The sequence below is a fragment of the Martes martes genome (assembly GCF_963455335.1).
Source record: "Martes martes genome assembly, chromosome: 7".
In the NCBI taxonomy this organism is placed as follows: Eukaryota; Metazoa; Chordata; class Mammalia; order Carnivora; family Mustelidae; genus Martes; species Martes martes.
This window is the reverse complement of record NC_137894.1, coordinates 96,130,532-96,149,500: the sequence shown is the minus strand read 5'-3', so window position 1 is coordinate 96,149,500 and position 18,969 is coordinate 96,130,532.

The window sequence follows — 18,969 nt, the reverse complement described above, 5'->3', positions numbered from 1 at the left end:
TCGTAAATGGGTTGTCATTCATTCAATGTGCTTTGTTCTAGGCACTAGAAAGAGAGTGGTGTGTAAACAGACAAAAATCCCTGCCCTAGCTTACGTTTTGGTGGAGGTAGATAGATAATTAGACAATAAAGCAAAAAACAGCACAACAGAGAGTATAAGTACTAAGGAGAAGAATGAAGCAGGGAGCTAGGATAACAGGTAGAGATGGGTAAGGAAGGACATGCTGCTTTAGACAGATTGTCCAGGGAAGACCTTACTGACTCTTGAATCAATTTGAAGGAGGTGAAGAGCAGATTATTGCTATGACTTCAGTTGGACACCGTTAGTGGCCGTTATTTTATCCATCTCATTCTGACTTGGTGTCTCATACTACAGAGCTTCTCCAAATCCCTCTTTAAGCTCCTTCCAAATCCTTACCTTTAGGAGTTCAAGATGCCTCTTTCTTTACCTGGAAGGTGTGAGAGAACAGAATTTATTCTGCTGATATTTATTGAAAGTCAGTCAAGCAGAATGATCAAATAATCCTGATCGCTTGGAGCTTCTATTTTAGTGACCTTATATTCTAGCTTCATTAACTCTTCCCCTCTCCTTTCTTCTTGAAAATGTCTTCATCTTTCTCTATTCTTCCCCCCTCACCCTGATTTATTGAGGTATAATTGATAAGTAAAATTGTTAAATGTTAAAAGCATATGATGTGATGATATGATATACCTATACATTGTGAAAATGTTATCCCATCAAGTTAATTAACACATCCATCACCTAATATTTTAATCTATTCTTTTACCTGTTACTACTTAAAAGAGCTAAATCACCTTTTCCCATCCACCTGTGCTATTGATCCCAACTTCTTCTGTCTTCCTCTGAAATTTAGTGCTGTCGGTAATTGCCATTTTGTTTGTCAAAGCTTTGTTCCCTGCTTCACTAGTTACTTGCTTTCCTCCTGCTTGCAAGTGAGTTGAGGACTCCCCTACTCCTAAAACATCTCTTGATTCTTCTTCCAAGCTTAACTGCTCAGCTTCCTTTCACTGACAAGTATCTTGAAAGCTTTAACGGCATTGTTCCTACCTTTTTACCACAATGTTACCATAGTTTCAAATGGAAAAATCAAAACACGTGGTTTATAACAAGATAGAATAAATTGGAATTGGGAGTTTTCCAGAAAATCTAGGGTTTCGGTTTCCTATGTGATTCCCATCTATGAACTAAGCCTGCCCACAATTTTACTGAAAATGCTTCCTTAGTAGTCCTTGACAGCCTTCTGGCATCAAATCCAAAATAATTTTCTTATCTTACTGCCCTTGAACTCTTTGCAGAAATATAAAATTGTTGATGTTATGTTTTGATATTCTTTCTCTTAGTATGTGGCAGAGAACTATTTCAGTTATCCCTCTCTTCGTCTTTTTTATGGCTTCTTCATCTTTCACTGACTTCTACTCTTATCCCTCAAGAGTGCGCATTCTTAAATGCCCTGTTCATGGACCCTTTCTCCCTATCTATTTTCCTGCTTGATGAAAAAATATAACTTAATATTTTTTAACTTTTGTTTGATGCCCATATTTGCATCCGCAGCTTCCCAATTTGTATCCAAAGCCCTGATTCTTCTCTAAACTCAGACCAGCATTTCTTTTTCTTTTCTTTCTTTCTTCCTTTCTTTAAAAAAAAAATTTATTTATTTTTATTTTTAAAAAGATTTTATCTATTTATTTGATAGAGAGAAAGAACATAAGAAGGGGGAGTGGGAGAGGGAGAAGCAGGGTCCCCACTGAGCAGGGAGCCTGATGCAGGACTCCATCCCAGGGTGCTGGGATCATGCCCTGAACTGAAGGCAGACACTAAACCAACCAAGCCACCTAGGTGCCTTGGGGCCAGAATTTTTAATTGGACATTTGTAGAACTTAAGTATCTTCAACCTAACACATCTGAGGCTCAAGCCCTCTCCTTGGTTGTGTCCTCCATCAAAATAGCTCACCTTATTTTTTGTTGATGTTGCCACCCTTTTTCAGTCATCCAGGCTTGAATATTCAGTGGAATTTTTGATTCTGTTTTTTTGTTTTTCTCTCCACAACTTATCTATTGCTCTGACCATCTTAGTGCCCCTCCCTGATGTTCTTTCAGTATCTTGTTTTTTTTTCTTCACAATTTGTAAATACCTTATTTATTTGGTTATCTATATACTTATGTATTCCCTTGTTGAAATGTGATTTTTGTGATGAGGAACAAGATCTACCCTACTCCACATCATATCTCCAGCTCCTAGTGCAATGCCTGGCATTTAGTAGCTCTTAATGAATGTCTATTGAGTGAATGAATGATGGTTATTTCCCTGGGATGTCTCCAATTCCACCATTCTCTTGGGTTGCCAGTCCCATAACTTTAGTTCAGCTCTTGTTGCTGATTGCTGAGATTTTTGCAATAGCATCCCAAGTGTTCTCTGTTCTTTTTTCTCTTCCTGAGCTATAGATATCTATCCATAGGGATAGCTATCCCTATTCTGCTATGGATAGCTACTAGAACTCCTGTCCTTTAAAACATTTTTAAAAATTTTATTTATTTATTTATAAATATTTTTTGTATTTGAGAGAGATCGAGTGTACATGCATGTACCTGCATGAGTGAGGGTGAGGGAGAAGGGCAGAGGGAGATGGAGAAACAGACTCCCTGCAGAGCAGGGAGACCTCTCATCCCGCTGCACTCAGGGCTCAACCCCTAGACCCTGGAATTATGACCTAAGCCTGAGCCAAAGGCAGATGCTTAACCAACTGAGCCACCAGGTGCCCCTCCCTCCTTTTTTTAAAAAAAGGAAAGCTTCTCAAAAGACGGTCCTGTGGGGGGGGGGTAGAATTATTCTATCCCCCTTAGCTGATCATTAAAGGTCTTCTCCACTTAGCCCCAAATTACTTTTTCTATCACTGTCCCCATTAGGCTCCACTCATACCTCTGTAGAGCAAGAGCTTCATGCACAGGACCAGGTATGCAACTTGTAGCTATCCTTGATAAAACAGTTGTTATTCCTGGGAAAAGGACGGTGACAAATATAGCCTGAAGGCTAACTGATCATTACCAACTCCATAGTTATGAGGAATTCATAATGTAAGTTAGAGCTTCGCCTTTTTTTTCACACTCTTCTCCAGGATCTATCTTAATAAGAATGGGAAAGGGAGGTATTGGAGGAGTACATATACTTAACTCCATTAAGTAACAGATGAGAAGGGAGATCTGTGTGTTTGAGGAGGTTGGTTGCAACAAGTAGATTCTGGGATAAACTTAATGTGCACTTAGATGATTTTTTTCCTTTCTAAAGTTATAATTGTGAAACCCCATTTAATTTTGTTTAAAGTCATCTGAATCTCGATGGAATTAATGATTTGGCATATTGCTGATTAAACAGAGCGGGTCCCAGTGGAAAAAGAATAAACATTTGTTGAATGAATAGATAAGTTGCCTTTCTAGGCACATTTGACATAGCAAGTGTGGAAAGATAATGTAACTGGAGAGTAATTAATTTGCAATTTTAGGAGGGGTGGATTAAAAACTTTCAAGTAATATGGGGACTTTATTTTATTTTTTATTAACATATAATATATTATTTGTTTCGGGGTACAGGGCTGTGATTTATCAGTCTTACACAATTCGCAGTGCTCAGCATACCACATACCCACCCCAATGTCCATCATCAAACTACCCCATCCCTCCCATCCCCCTCCATTCCAGCAGCCCTGTTTGTTTCCTGAGATTGAGTCTCTTATGGTTTGTCTCCCTCTCTAGTTTCATCTTGTTTTATTTTTCCCTCCCTTACCCTATGATCCTCTGTCTTGTTTCTCAAATTCCTCATATCAGTGAGATCATATGATAATTGTCTTTCTCTGGTTGACTTATTTCACTTAGCATAATACTCTCTAGTTCTATCCACATCATTGCAAATGGAAAGATTTCGGTGTTTTGATGACTGCATGATATTCCATTGTGTGTTGTGTATATACGTGTGTGTGTGTGTGTGTGTGTGAGTGAGTGTGAGTGTGTTTGTGTGTGTATCACATCTTCTTTATCCATTCATCTGTTGATGGACATCTAGGCTCTTCCCAAAGTTTGGCTATTGTGGACATTGCTATAAACATGTGCTATAAACACTGGGGTGCATGTGCCCCTTTTGATCACTACATTTGTATCTTTGGGGTAAATACCTAGTAGTGCAATTGCTGGGTTGTAGGGTAGCTCTATTTTCAACTTTTTGAGGAACCTCCATACTGTTTTCCAGAGTGGCTGCACCAGCTTGCATTCCCACCAACAGTATAGGAGGGTTGAATATGGGGATTTTATAACTGATACTTATAGACTTAGTATTTACTGAATGAAGGAAATGTAGGGAAGGACTGGTTGGGTAGCAAGACTTTGAAAGCATATAGTGCTGGTTGGAATTCTGATCTGCTATTCACTTTCTCTTTGGTCTTGGATTTTTGTTTCTCAGCTTTCTCATCTGCAACATGGGGAATATCTACCCTGTAGGATTATTATAAGCTTGAGATGAAGAAGTAAAACACACAATTTAGTGCCTAGCACTGTTCATGTCACCTTATATCGGGTCAGAAAGCGATAATTATTATCTCTAGTATTTAGTGGATTCTAGAGAACATTCCCCTGGAAATATTCAAGAACATAAATAATTCGTGATACAGGTAGTTTAGATTTCCTTACTTCCCTAGATGTTGTCCAGTTAATTTAGGTAATCCTTTCTGGTCCATCACAATTATGAAATAGCATTTTACATGAAATATACAAGCCAATTACAAATAGCATGCCATAATTACTGTTTTGGTGACTTTTAAATTTGGAGACATAGAATTAAATTGTGAGTAAAAATGTTGCCTACTAATTTGCACATAACTGAGTGAAACAGCATTGTCATGATGGAAAGGGTCAGGATACTACTTCTGTTCTCACAGAAAAGCAGTAGGATGTGGATAAGAGGTGGCCACCCAGATGACTTCCTATGAGATGACTTTTCAACAGCTGTAGTTCGTTTGTAGAAAGCTGATATTTGTGACTGATTTTCTTTATTTCTCTCTCCATCCTAGTAGATTGTTGGAAGTATTTGCTTTCCCTTCATTCCAAAGAGTAATTGCTAAATAAAGCTAAGGAATCTTGTGATATACAATTTGAGCTGTCTCAGAGACATCTTGAAATATCTTTATTGAGTGTTTATTCCTAAAGCATCTAATGTGCTTTAATGGTTAATAAATCACATTCACCTGAGAGTATGTACAGAGCCAGCATTCCCTCTAAAAAGGCTCAAAATTTGCTTTAGTTGTCTATATCAACCACTTTTCATGAAAAAGTTAATGGTATTTCATTGACTTCCCTGTAGAGGTACTCTCTATAGATCAAGCCTACATCAACAATATAATTTTATATGTCTTATAGCTGAAACATATCAAGACTAATAGTTTTTTCTTTTACTGAAACATATTTGAAATCACAGAATGTTTTAAAGATTCATGTACTATGAAGAATATTTAATATTATGCAAGGAAACTTACATATTTCTGTAGCATTCAAGATGTGTGGAAGGGTATCTACCTTTCTCTCACAACACATATCTGTTCTCTTTGTACTATTGTTTGAAGTTTGGAAAGCATGTCCTGATTTATGGTTATGATTTTGATGAAGAAATTTTATTTTAAAAATATGAACTCATAAACTAGGTACATTTTTTTAAACCAAAGAATTACCATAAATTATATGATGTGATTCTGGGAGTTCTAAGTCATTGATTCTGGTCCTGCTTCTATTACATATTAGTTGCCTTAATTTAAAAAAATTACCTAATTTATTTGTGTCTTAATTTTCTAATCCATTCAATTGGGATAATGTTAAATTTGCTTATTTACCTTATAAAGCTAGTATGTGGATCACATTAGAAATAATCTGGAAATGTTGTGTAAAGTTTAGGCGTAACTAAATTAATGGCATCCTTATTATTTGTCTTTAATTAAATTTTTCCCCAGCTTCACTGAGATATAATTGACATTTAAGATTGTGTAAATTTAAGGTGTGCAATGTGATGATATATGTGTATAGTATAAAATGATTACCACAGTAAGGCAAGTTAACACATCATCACTTCAGATAATTGCCTTTTTTTGTTTTTGTGGTGAGAACAAACATTTAAGATCTACACTTTTAGCAACTTTCAAGTACATAATACACTATCATTAACTGTAGTCACCATGCTGGACATTAGGTCCCCAAACTTAGCTTATAACTGGAAGTTTGTGCACTTTGACTAACATTTCCCTGTTTCCTCCACAGAACTGACCCTGACAACCACTCTCTAATATGAGTTTGGCTTCAATGAATTCTGGAACACTGAAAAGAAATAAAATAAAACAAATAAACAAAAAAACACCCCCCCAAAAGAAAAAAATAATATGAGTTTGGCTTTTTTCGGATTCCACATATAAATGAACATACAATAATTTTCTTCCTTTGACCTATTTCACTTAGCACAATTCCTGAGTAATATTTGTATATATGTCTGCCTCTCTCTCTCTCTCTCTCTATTTAAATATAGATTTCATATATATATATATCTCATTTATTTAATCTCACATATATCTATATCTATCTCACATTTTCTATATCTATTCATCATTGATGGATACTTGTATTGTTTTCATGTCTTGGGTATGGTGAATATGCTGCAGTGAGCATGGGAGTGCAGATATCTCTTTGAGATAATGATTTCATTTCCTTTTTCCATTTTCTGGAAGTGCAATTGCTGGATCATATGGTAATTCTATTTGTAATTTTTTGGGGGAACTTCCATGCTATTTTCCTTAGTGGCTGTACCAATTTACATTCTCACAACAGTGGAAAAGTTCCCTTATTTCCACTTCAGCTCTTGTTATCTCTTGTTTTTGTTTTATTTATTTATTTATTTATTTTGATACTAGCCATTCTGATAGGTGTAAGGTAATATTTCATTGTGGTTTTGATTTGCATTTCCCTGATGAGTAGTGATGTTGAGCATCTTTTCATGTACTTGTTGGCCGTTTGTATGTACTTTTTTGAAAAAATGTCTATTCAGTTCTTCTGCCCATTCTTTAATTGAATTATTATCATCATCATTATTATTGTTATTGAGTTGCATGAGTTCCTTAAATATTTTGAAAATTAATCCTTTATCTGATAAGTGGTTTGCAAATATTTTCTCTTCTGTAGGTTGACTTCATTTTGTTTATGGTTTCCTTCCCTGTGCAGAAGTTTTTCAGTTTGATGTAGTCCCACTTGTTTATTTTTGCTTTTGTTGCTTGTGCTTTTTCTGTAATATCCAAAAAAATCATTGCCAGAATCAATGCAAAGGAGATTTTTCCCATGTGTTTTACTTTAGGAGTTTTATCTTTTCAGGTCTTACGTTTAAGTCTTTAATCCATTTGGAATTTTTAAATTAAAAGGCGTTCAGTTTCATTCTTTTGCATATGATTATCCAGTTTTTCCAATACTATTTATTGAAGAGACTATCCTTTCTCCTTTGAGTACTCTTGATGCCCTTGTCAAATGTTAGTTCGTTGTCTATGCATGGAGTTATATCTTGGCCCTTCATTCTGTTCTATTTGTCTATATGTCTGTTTTTATGTTAGTACCATACTGTTTTGATTACTGTAGATTTGTTGTGCAATTTGAAATCAGGAAGTATGATGTTTCCACCCTTGTTTCTACTCGATAGTTTTAGGTATTTAGGGTCTTTTGTGGTTCCATATGAGTTTTAAGATTGTTTCTCTATTTCTGTGAAAAATATTATTGGAATTTTATAGAAATTGCATTCAATCTGTATATGGCTTGGAGCAGTATGGACATTTTAACAAATCTAATTCTTCCAATCCATGAGCACAGACATTTTCCCAATAGCTTGTATCTATTTCAGTTTCTTTCATCTATGTCTTTTAATTTCAAGTGTACAGATGTTTTACTTCCTTGGTTAAATATATTACTAAATATCTTACTGTTTTTGATGTTATTATAAATGGAATTGTTTTATTTCATTTTCAGATACTTCATTGCTACGGTACAGAAATGCATTCAATTTTTGTATTTTGATTTTATGTCTTGCAACTTTACTGAATTAATAATTTTAACATTTTTTGGGGGTGAAATCATTAGGATTTTTGATTTGTAAGATCATATCATCCAGAAATAGAGATAATTTTACTTCTTCCTTTCCAATATGAGTACCTCTTATTTCTTTTCCTTGACTAATTTCTCTGGGTAGGATTCCAGTACTATACTGAATTGTTCTATACTGAAGAGGATGGGTGAAAGTAAATACCTTTGCCTTGTTCCTGATCTTAGACGAAAAACTTTCAGCCTTTCACCAATGAGTATGTTAGCTGTGGGCTTGTTATGTATGGATTTTATTATGTTGAGGTGTGTTCCTTCTATGCCCAATTTGTTGAGATGTTTACTATGAAAGAATATTAATAATGTATTTTCTGTACCCACTGAGATGATTATCTGATTTTTATGTTTCATGTTATTAATGTGATGTAATACATTTATTTATCTATGTATGTTGAACAAATTTTGCATTTCTGGGATAAATCCCATTTCACCATGGTGGTATATAAACTTTTTATTGTGCTATTCAGTTTGCTAGCTTTTTTTTTTTTTTTTTTAGGATTTTTGCATCTATATTCATCTGGGATATTGGCCTGTAGTTTTCTTTTCTTGTAGTGTCCTCATCTGGCTTTAGGGTAATGGCCTTATAAAACAGATTTGGGGGTGTTCCCTCTCTATTTTTTGGAGTTTGAGAAGGACTGGTGTTAATTTTTCCTCAAACATTTGGTAGAATTCACCACTGAAACCATTGTTGGGAAGTTTTTGATTACTAAAAAAATTCTCTTATTTTTTAATGATCTTTACAAATTTTCTATATCTTTATGATTCAGTCTTTGTAGGTTTATTTCTAGGAATTTATTCATTTTTTCTAGGTTATCCAATTTACTGGTGTATAATTGGTAATAGTATGTTTTTTTAAAAAAATTTAAATTAATTTATTTTAATAAACATATAATGTATTTTTATCCCCAGGGGTACAGGTCTGTGAATCGCCAGGTTTACACATTTCAGAGCACTCATCATAGCACATACCTTCCCCATTGTCCATATCCCCACCACCCTCTCCCGTCCCCCCTTCCCCCAGCAACCCTCAGTCTGTTTTTTGAGATTGAGTCTTTTATGGTTTGTCTCCCTCCCAATCCCATCTTCTTTCATTTTTTCTTTTCCTACATTCCCCCAACCCCCCCACATTGCATCTCCACTTCCTCATATCAAAGAGATCATATGATAGTTGTCTTTCTCTGATTGACTTATTTCGCTAAGCATAATACTCTCCAGTTCCATCCACGTCATCGCAAATGGCAAGATTTCATTTCTTTTAATGGCTTCATAGTATTCCATTGTAGATATATACCACATCTTCTTTATCCATTCATCTGTTGATGGACATTTAGGTTCTTTCCATTGTTTGGCTATTGTGGACATTGCTGCTATAAACATTCAGGTGCATGTGCCCTTCGGAGCACCATGTTTGTATCTTTAGGATATATACCCAGTAGTGCAATCACTGGGTCATAGGGTAGCTCTATTTTCAGTTTTTTGAGGAACGTCCACACTGTTTTCCAGAGTGGTTGCACCAGCTTGCATTCCCACCAGCAGTGTAGGAGGGTTCCCCTCTCTCCGCATCCTCACCAGGATCTGTCATTTCCTGACTTGTTAATTTTAGCCATTCTGACTGGTGTGAGGTGATATCTCATTGTTGTTTTGATTTGTATTTCCCTGATGCCGAGGGATGTGGTGCATTTTTTCATGTGTCTGTTGGCCATCTGGATGTCTTCTTTGCAGAAATGTCTGTTCATGTCCTCTGCCCATTTCTTGATTGGATTATTTGTTCTTTGGGTGCTGAATTTGCTAAGTTCTTTATAGATTTTGGATACTAGCCCTTTATCTGACATGTCGTTTGCAAATATCTTCTCCCATTCTGTAAGTTGTCTTTTGGTTTTGTTAACTATTTCCTTTGCTGTGCAAAAGCTTTTGATCTTGATGAAAACCCAATAGTTCATTTTTGCCCTTGCTTCTGTTGCCTTTGGCGATGTTCCTAGGAAGAAGTTGCTGTGGCTGAGGTCAAAGAGGTTGCTGCCTGCGTTCTCCTCAAGGATTTTGATGGATTCCTTTCTCACATTGAGGTCCTTCATCCATTTTGAGTCTATTTTCGTGTGTGGTGTAAGGAAATAGTCCAATTTCATTTTTCTGCATGTGGCTGTCCAATTTTCCCAGCACCATTTGTTAAGAGGCTGTCTTTTTTCCATTGGACATTTCTTCCTGCTTTGTCGAAGATTAGTTGACCATAGAGTTGAGGGTCTATTTCTGGGCTCTCTATTCTGTTCCATTGATCTATATGTCTGTTTTTGTGCCAGTACCATACTGTCTTGATAATGACAGCTTTGTAATAGAGCTTGAAGTCTGGAATTGTGATGCCACCGACTTTGGCTTTCTTTTTCAATATTCCTTTGGCTATTTGAGGTCTTTTCTGGTTCCATATAAATTTTAGGATTATTTGTTCTATTTCTTTGAAAAAAATGGATGGGATTTTGATAGGGATTGTATTAAATGTGTAGATTGCTTTAGGTAGAATAGACATTTTCACAGTATTTGTTCTTCCAATCCATGAGCATGGGACATTTTTCCATTTCTTTGTGTCTTCCTCAATTTCTTTCATGAGTACTTTATAGTTTTCTGAGTATAGATTCTTTGCCTCTTTGGTTAGATTTATTCCTAGGTATCTTATGGTTTTGGGTGCGATTGTAAATGGGACTGACTCCTCAATTTCTCTTTCTTCCGTCTTGTTGTTAGTGTAAAGAAATGCGACTGATTTCTGTGCATTGACTTTATATCCTGACACTTTACTGAATTCCTGTATAAGTTCTAGCAGTTTTGGAGTGGAGCCTTTTGGGTTTTCCACATATAGTATCATATCATCTGCAAAGAGTGATAGTTTGACTTCTTCTTTGCCAGTTTGGATGCCTTTAATTTCTTTTTGTTGTCTGATTGCTGAGGCTAGGACTTCTAGTACTATGTTGAACAGCAGTGGTAATAATGTACATCCTTGCCGTGTTCCTGACCTTAGGGGAAAAGCTTTCAGTTTTTCTCCATTGAGAATGATATTTGCAGTGGGTTTTTCATAGATGGTTTTGATAATATTGAGGTATGTGCCCTCTATCCCTACACTTTGAAGAGTTTTAATCAGGAAGGGATGCTGCACTTTGTCAAATGCTTTTTCAGCATCTATTGAGAGTATCATATGGTTCTTACTCTTTCTTTTATTAATGTTTTGTATCACATTGATGGATTTGTGGATGTTGAACCAACCTTGCAGCCCTGGAATAAATCCCACTTGGTCGTAGTGAATAATCCTTTTAATGTACTGTTGGATCCTATTGGCCAGTATTTTGGTGAGAATTTTCACATCTGTGTTCATCAAAGATATTGGTCTGTAATTCTCTTTTTTGATGGGATCCTTGTCTGGTTTTGGGATCAGGGTGATGCTGGCCTCATAAAATGAGTTTGGAAGTTTTCCTTCCATTTCTATTTTTTGGAACAGTTTCAGGAGAATAGGAATTAGTTCTTTAAATGTTTGGTAGAATTCCCCTGGGAAGCCGTTTGGTCCTGGTCTTTTGTTTGTTTGGAGATTTTTGATGACTGTTTCAATCTCCTTACTGGTTATGGGTCTGTTCAGGTTTTCTATTTCTTCCTGGTTCAGTTGTGGTAGTTTATATGTCTCTAGAAATGTATCCATTTCTTCCAGATTGTCGAATTTGTTGGTGTAGAGTTGCTCATAGTATGTTCTTATAATTGTTTGTATTTCTTTGGTGTTGGTTGTGATCTCTCCTCTTTCATTCATGATTTTATTTATTTGCGTCCTTTCTCTTTTCTTTTTGATAAGTCTGGCCAGGGGTTTGCCAATCTTATTAATTCTTTCAAAGAACCAGCTCCTCGTTTCGTTGATTTGTTCTATTGTTTTTTTGGTTTCTATTTCATTGATTTCTTCTCTGATCTTTATGATTTCTCTTCTCCTGCTGGGTTTAGGCTTTCTTTGTTGTTCTTTCTCCAGCTCCTTTAGGTGTAGGGTTAGGTTGTGTATTTGAGACCTTTCTTGTTTCTTGAGAAAGGCTTGTACTGCTATATATTTTCCTCTCAGGACTGCCTTTGTTGTGTCCCACAGATTTTGAACCATTGTGTTTTCATTATCATTTGTTTCCATGAATTTTTTCAATTCTTCTTTAATTTCCTGGTTGACCCATTCATTTTTTAGAAGGAAGCTGTCTAGTCTCCATGTGTTTGTGTTCTTTCCAAATTTCCTCTTGTGATTGAGTTCGAGCTTCAGAGCATTGTGGTCTGTAAATATGCAGGGAATGATCCCAATCTTTTGATACCGGTTGAGACCTGATTTATGACCCAGGATGTGGTCTATTCTGGAGAATGTTCCATGTGCACTAGAGAAGGATGTATATTCTGTTGATTTGGGATGGAATGTTCTGAATATGTCTGTGATGTCCATCTGGTCCAGTGTGTCATTTAAGGCCTTTATTTCCTTGTTGACCTTTTGCTTAGATGATCTGTCCATTTCAGTGAGGGGAGTGTTAAAGTCCTCTGCTATTATTGTATTACTGTTTATGTATTTCTTTGATTTTCTTATTAATTGGTTTATATAGTTGGCTGCTCCCATGTTAGGAGCATAGATATTTAAGATTGTTAGGTCTTCTTGTTGGACCGACCCTTTGAGTATGATATAGTGTCCTTCCTCATCTCTTATTATAGTCTTTGGCTTAAAATCTAATTGATCTGATAGAAGGATTGCCACCCCAGCTTTCTTCTGATGTCCATTAGCATGGTACATTGTTTTCCACCCCCTCACTTTAAATCTGGAGGTGTCTTCGGGTCTAAAATGAGTTTCGTGTGGGCAGCATATTGATGGGTTTTGTTTTTTTATCCATTCTGATACCCTGTGTCTTTTGATTGGGGCATTTAGCCTATTAACATTCAGGGTAATTATTGAGAGATATGAATTTAGTGCCATTGTATTTAGTGCCTGTAAGGTGACTGTTACTGTATATTTTCTCTGTTTCTTTCTGATCTACTACTTTTAGGGTCTCTCTTTGCTTAGAGGACCCCTTTCAATATTTCCTGTAGAGCTGGTTTGGTGTTTGCAAATTCTTTCAGCTTTTGTTTGTCCTGGAAGCTCTTTATCTCTCCTTCTATTTTCAATGATAGCCTAGCTGGATATAGTATTCTTGGCTGCATGTTTTTCTCGTTTAGTGCTCTGAATATATCATGCCAATTCTTTCTGGCCTGCCGGTTCTCTGTGGATAGGTCTGCTGCCAATCCAATGTTTTTACTCTTGTATGTTACAGACTTCTTTTCCCAGGCTGCTTTCAGGATTTTCTCTTTGTCACTAAGACTTGTAAATTTTACTATTAGGTGATGGGGTGTGGACCTATTTTTATTGATTTTGAGGTGCATTCTTAGCATCTCTTGGATTTTGATGTTTGTTCCCTTTGCCATATTAGGGAAATTCTCTCCAATAATTGTCTTCAATATACCTTCTGCTCCCCTCTCTCTTCTTCTTCTGGAATCTCAATTATTCTAATGTTGTGTCTTCTTATGGTGTCGCTTATCTCTCGAATTCTCTCCTCATGGTCCAGTATTTGTTTGTCTCTCTTTTGCTCAGCTTCTTTATTCTCTGTTATTTGGTCTTCTATGTCACTAATTCTTTCTTCTGCCTCATTTATCCTAGCAGTAAGAGCTTCCATTTTTGATTGCACCTCATTAATAGCTTTTTTGATTTCAACTTGGTTAGATTTTAGTTCTTTTATTTCTCCAGAAAGGGCTTTTATTTCTCCAGACAGCATTTCTCTAATATCTTCCAGGCCTTTTTTGAGCCCGGCTAGAACCTTGAGAATCGTCATTCTGAACTCTAGATCTGTCATATTACCAATGTCCGTATTGATTACGTCCCCAGCCTTCGGTACTGCCTCTTGTTCTTTTTTTTTGTGGCGAGTTTTTCCCCCTTGTCATTTTGTCCAGATAAGATTTGCTTTCTCTTCCTCTGGAATTCCACCGTTCTTGGTGAGTGAAGTTGGTCTTGGCTGGGTTTCTTGTTGATCTTCTGGGGGAGGGGCCTGTTGTAGTGATTCTCAAGTGTCTTTGCCTCAGGTGGAATTGCACCGCCCTTGCCAGGGGCCGGGCTAAGTAATCCGCTCGGGTTTGCTTTCAGGAGCTTTTGTTCCCTGCGCGCTTTCGGTAGAGTTCTGGAGGATGGGAATGAAGATGGCGGCCTCCCAGTCTCCGGCCCGGAGGAGCCCAGAGCTTGGGGTCCTGCTCCTCAGTGCGCCCTCAGAGAAAAGCACCCAACCGCTCCTTCCTCCCTGGCCTCCGGTTGCACCTGGAGGAAAGCAGTCAATTGCTGGCACTTGGAGAAAAGCTCCCAGTCACTTTCGTCTCTGTGGCCTTCGGCCGGGCTCCGAGCCCACCCAGCCTGCAACCAGCTCAAGGTAACCCCGGGCTGAGAGCTCACTCCTCGGCTTTGTCGCTGGAGCTGGCTTCCCCGCCCTAATACCTGCGAGCTCTGCGGCACTCAGACACCCCCAGTCCTTCTGTGACCCTGCGGGACCTGGGGTTACGCTGACCCCGTGTGGGCTTCGTGGGTTTAGCCTGTGGAGCGATGTCCCTCCGTGGAGCAGACTTTTAAAAGTCCCGATTTTGTGCTCCCTTGCTCCACCGCTTGCCGGGAGCCGGCCCCTCCCCCCATGGTCTGTCTTCCCGTCGCTTTGGATTCACTTCTCTGCAGGTCCTACCTTTCAGAAAGTGATCGATTTTATGTTTCTAGAATTGTTGCTCTTCTTCTCTTCAATTTCCCGTTGGATTTGTAGATGTTCACAATGGTTAGATAAGCTATCTAGCTGATCTCCTGCTACCCGATGTCATCTCAGCCTGCTACTTATCCGCCATCTTGACTCCTCCCCCCGCTAATAGTATGTTTTTATGATTGTATTTTTGTGGTATCAATTGTAATGTCTCATCTTTCATTAGTGATTTCATCTATTGGAACCTTCTCTCTTTTCTCCGTTTCTCTAGCTAAAGATTTATTTATCTTTTTGAAAAGCCAGTCAATTACATTGATATTTTCTGTTGTTTTTCTGTTCTCTATATCATTTATTTCTGTTCTGATCTTTGTTATTTCCTTACTTCTGCTAACTTTTGGCTTAATTTGTTCCTCTTTTTGTAGTACTTGAAGTGTGAAATTAAATTTTTATTTGAGGTTTTTCTTTTTTCTTTCTTTTTTAAAATTATTTAACATGTAATGTATTATTTGCCCCAAGGGTGCAGGTCTGTGAATCATCAGGCTTACACATTTCACAGCATTCACCATAGCACATACCCTCCCCAATGTCCATAACCCAGGCACCCTTTCCCTACACCCCACCCCCCAGCAACCCTCAGTTTTTCGTGAGATTAAGAGTCTCTTATGGTTTGTCTCCATACCGATCCCATCTTGTTTCATTTTTTCTTCCCTAGCCCCCATGACCGCTCACCCTGCTTCTCAAATTCCTCATATCAGAGAGATCATACGATAATTTTCTCTGATTGACTTATTTTGCTCAGCATAATACCCTGTAGTTCCATCCATGTTATTGCAATTGGCAAGATTTCATTTCTTTTGATGGCTACATAGTATTCCATTGTATAAATATACCACATCTTTTTATCCATTCATCTGTTGATGGACATCTAGGTTCTTTCCATTATTTGGCTGTTGTGGACATTGCTGCTATAAACATTCGGGTGCACGTGCCCCTTTGGATCACTACATTTGTATCTTTAGGGTAAGTACCCAGCAGTGCAATTGCTGGGTCATAGGGTAGCTCTATTTTCAACTTTTTATGGAACCTCCATACTGTTTTCCAGAATGGCTGCACCAGCTTGCATTCCCACCAACAGTGTAAGAGGGTTCCCTTTTCTCTGCATCCTTGCCAACATCTGTCATTTCCTGACTTCTTAATTTTAACCATTCTGAGGTGGTGAGGTGGTATCTCATTGTGTGTGGATTCCCATCTCACACTGAGGTTTTTCTTTTTCTTTTTCTTTTTTTAAAGATTATTTATTTATTTGTTTGACAGATAGAGATCACAAGAAGGTAGAGAGGCAGGCAGAGAGAGAGGAGGAAGCAGGCTCCCTCCCTCTGCTGAGCAGAGAACCCGACGTGGGGCTCGATCCCAGGACCCTGGGATCATGACCTGAGCCGAAGGCAGAGGCTTTAACCCACTGAGCCACCCAGGTGCTCCTCACACTGAGGTTTCTCATCCATTTTGAGTCTATTTTTGTGTGTGGTGTAAGGAAATGGCCTAGTTTCATTCTTCTGCCTGTGGCTGTCCCATTTCCCAGCACCATTTGTTGAAGAGGCTGTCTTTTTTCCATTGGACATTCTTTCCTGCTTTGTCAAAGATTAGTTGACCATAGAGTTGAGGGTCCATTCCTGGGCTCTCTATTCTGTTCCATTGATCTGTGTGTCTGTTTTTGTGCCAGTACCATACTGTCTTGATGATTATAGCCTTGTAATGGAGCTTGATGTCTGGAATTGTGATGTCACCAACTTTGGCTTTCTTTTTCAACATTCCTCTGGCTATTCACGGTCTTTTCTGCTTCCATATAAATGTTAGGATTATTCTTTCCATTTCTTTGAAAAAGATTGATGGTATTTTTATAGGGATTGTGTCAAATGTGTAGATTGCTTTAGGTAACATAAACATTTTCACAATATTTGTGCTTCCAGTCCATAAGCATGAAACATTTTTCCATTTCTTTGTGTCTCCCTCAATTTCTTTCATGAGTACTTTATAGTTTTTTGCATATAGATTCTTTGCCTCTTTGGTTAGGTTTATTCCTAGGTATCTTATGGTTTTGGGTGTAATTGTAAATGGGATCGACTTCTTAATTTCTCTTTCTTCTGTCTTGCTGTTGGTATATAGAAATGAAACTGATTTCTGTGCATTAATTTTATATTCTGACACTTTACTGAATTCCTGTACGGGTTCTAGCAGATTTGGAGTGGAGTCTTTTGGGTTTTCCAGGTAAAGTATCATATCATTTGCGAAGAGTGAGAATTTGACTTCTTCTTTGCTGGTTTGGATGCCTTTTATTTCTTTTTGTTGTCTGATTGCTGAGCTGGGACTTCTAGTACTATGTTGAATAACAGTGGTGATAGTGAACATCCCTGCCATGTCCTGACCTTAAAGGAAAAGCTCTCAGTTTTTCCCCATTGAAAATGATATTCACTGTGGGTTTTTCATAGATGGCTTTGATGATATTGAAGTATGTACCCTCTATCCCTACACTTTGAAGAGTTTTTATCAAGAAAGGATGCTGTACTTCATCAAATGCTTTTTCAGCAACTATTGAGAGTATCGTATGGTTCTTGTTCTTCTATTAATGTATTGTATCACATTGATTGATTTGCAGATGTTGATCCAACCTTGCAGCCCAGGAATAAATTCCACTTGATTGTGGTGAATAATCCTTTGAATGTATTGTTGGATCCTGTTGGCTAGTATTTTAGTGAGAATTTTCACATCCATGTTCATCAAGGATATTGGTCTGTAATTCTCCTTTTTGATGGAGTCTTTGGTTTTAGGATCAAGGTAATGCTGGCCTCATAAAATAAGTTTGGAAGTTTTCCTTCAATTTCTATGTTTTGGAACAGTTTCAGGAGAATAGGTATTAATTCTTTGAATGTTTGGTAGAATTGCACTGGGAAGCCATCTGGCCCTGGGCTCTTGTTTGTTGGGAGATTTTTGATGACTTCTTCAATCTCCTTACTGGTTGTGGGTCTGTTCAGGTTTTCTATTTCTTCCTGGTTCAGTTTTGGTAGTTTATAGGTATCTGAGAATACATCCATTTCTTACAGATTTTCAAATTTGCTGGCATATGGTTGTTCATATGTTCTTATAATTGTTTGTATTTCTTTCGTGTTGGTTGTGATCTGTTCTCTTTCATTCATGATTTTAAATTTGGGTCCTTTCTCTTTTGGTTTTGATAAGTCTGGCCAGGGGTTTATCAATCTTATTAATTCTTTCAAAGAACCAGCTCCTAGTTTTGGTTATTTGTTCTACTGTTCTTTTGGTTTCTATTTCATTGATTTCTGCTCTGATATTTATTATTTCTCTTCTCCTGCTGGGTTTAGGCTTTCTTTGCTGTTCTTTCTGCAGCTCCTTTAGGTGTAGGTTAGGGTGTGCACTTGAGACCTTTCTTGTTTCTTGAGAAAGGCTTGTATTGCTATATACTTTCCTCTCAGGACCACCTTTGCTGTGTCCCAAAGATTTTGAACAGTTGTTTTCATTTTCTTTTTAAAAATTTTTAATTTTCTTTTCAGTGTTCCAGAATTCATTGTTTATGCACTACACCCAGTGCTCCATGCAGTATGTGCCCTCGATAATACCCACCACCAGGCTCACCCAACCTCCACCCCCTCCCCTCCAGAACCCTCAGTTTGTTTCTCAGAGTCCGCAGTCTCTTGTGGTTTGTCTCTCCCCCTGATTTCCCCCAACTCACTTCTCCTCTCCATCTCCCATGTCCTCTGTGTTATTCCTTATGCTCCAGATGTAAGTAAACCATATGATAATTAACTCTCTCTGCTTGACTTATTTCACTCAGCAGTATCTCTTCATTTTCAATTATTTCCCACAATTTTTTAAAATTCTTCCTTAATTTCCTGGTTGAGGCATTCATTCTTTAGTAGGATGCTCTTTAGCCTCCATGTATTTGAGTTCTTTCCAACCTTCCTCTTGTGACTGAGTTCTAGTTTCAGAGCATTGTGGTCTGAAAATATGCAGGGAATGATCCCAGTCTTTTGGTACTAGT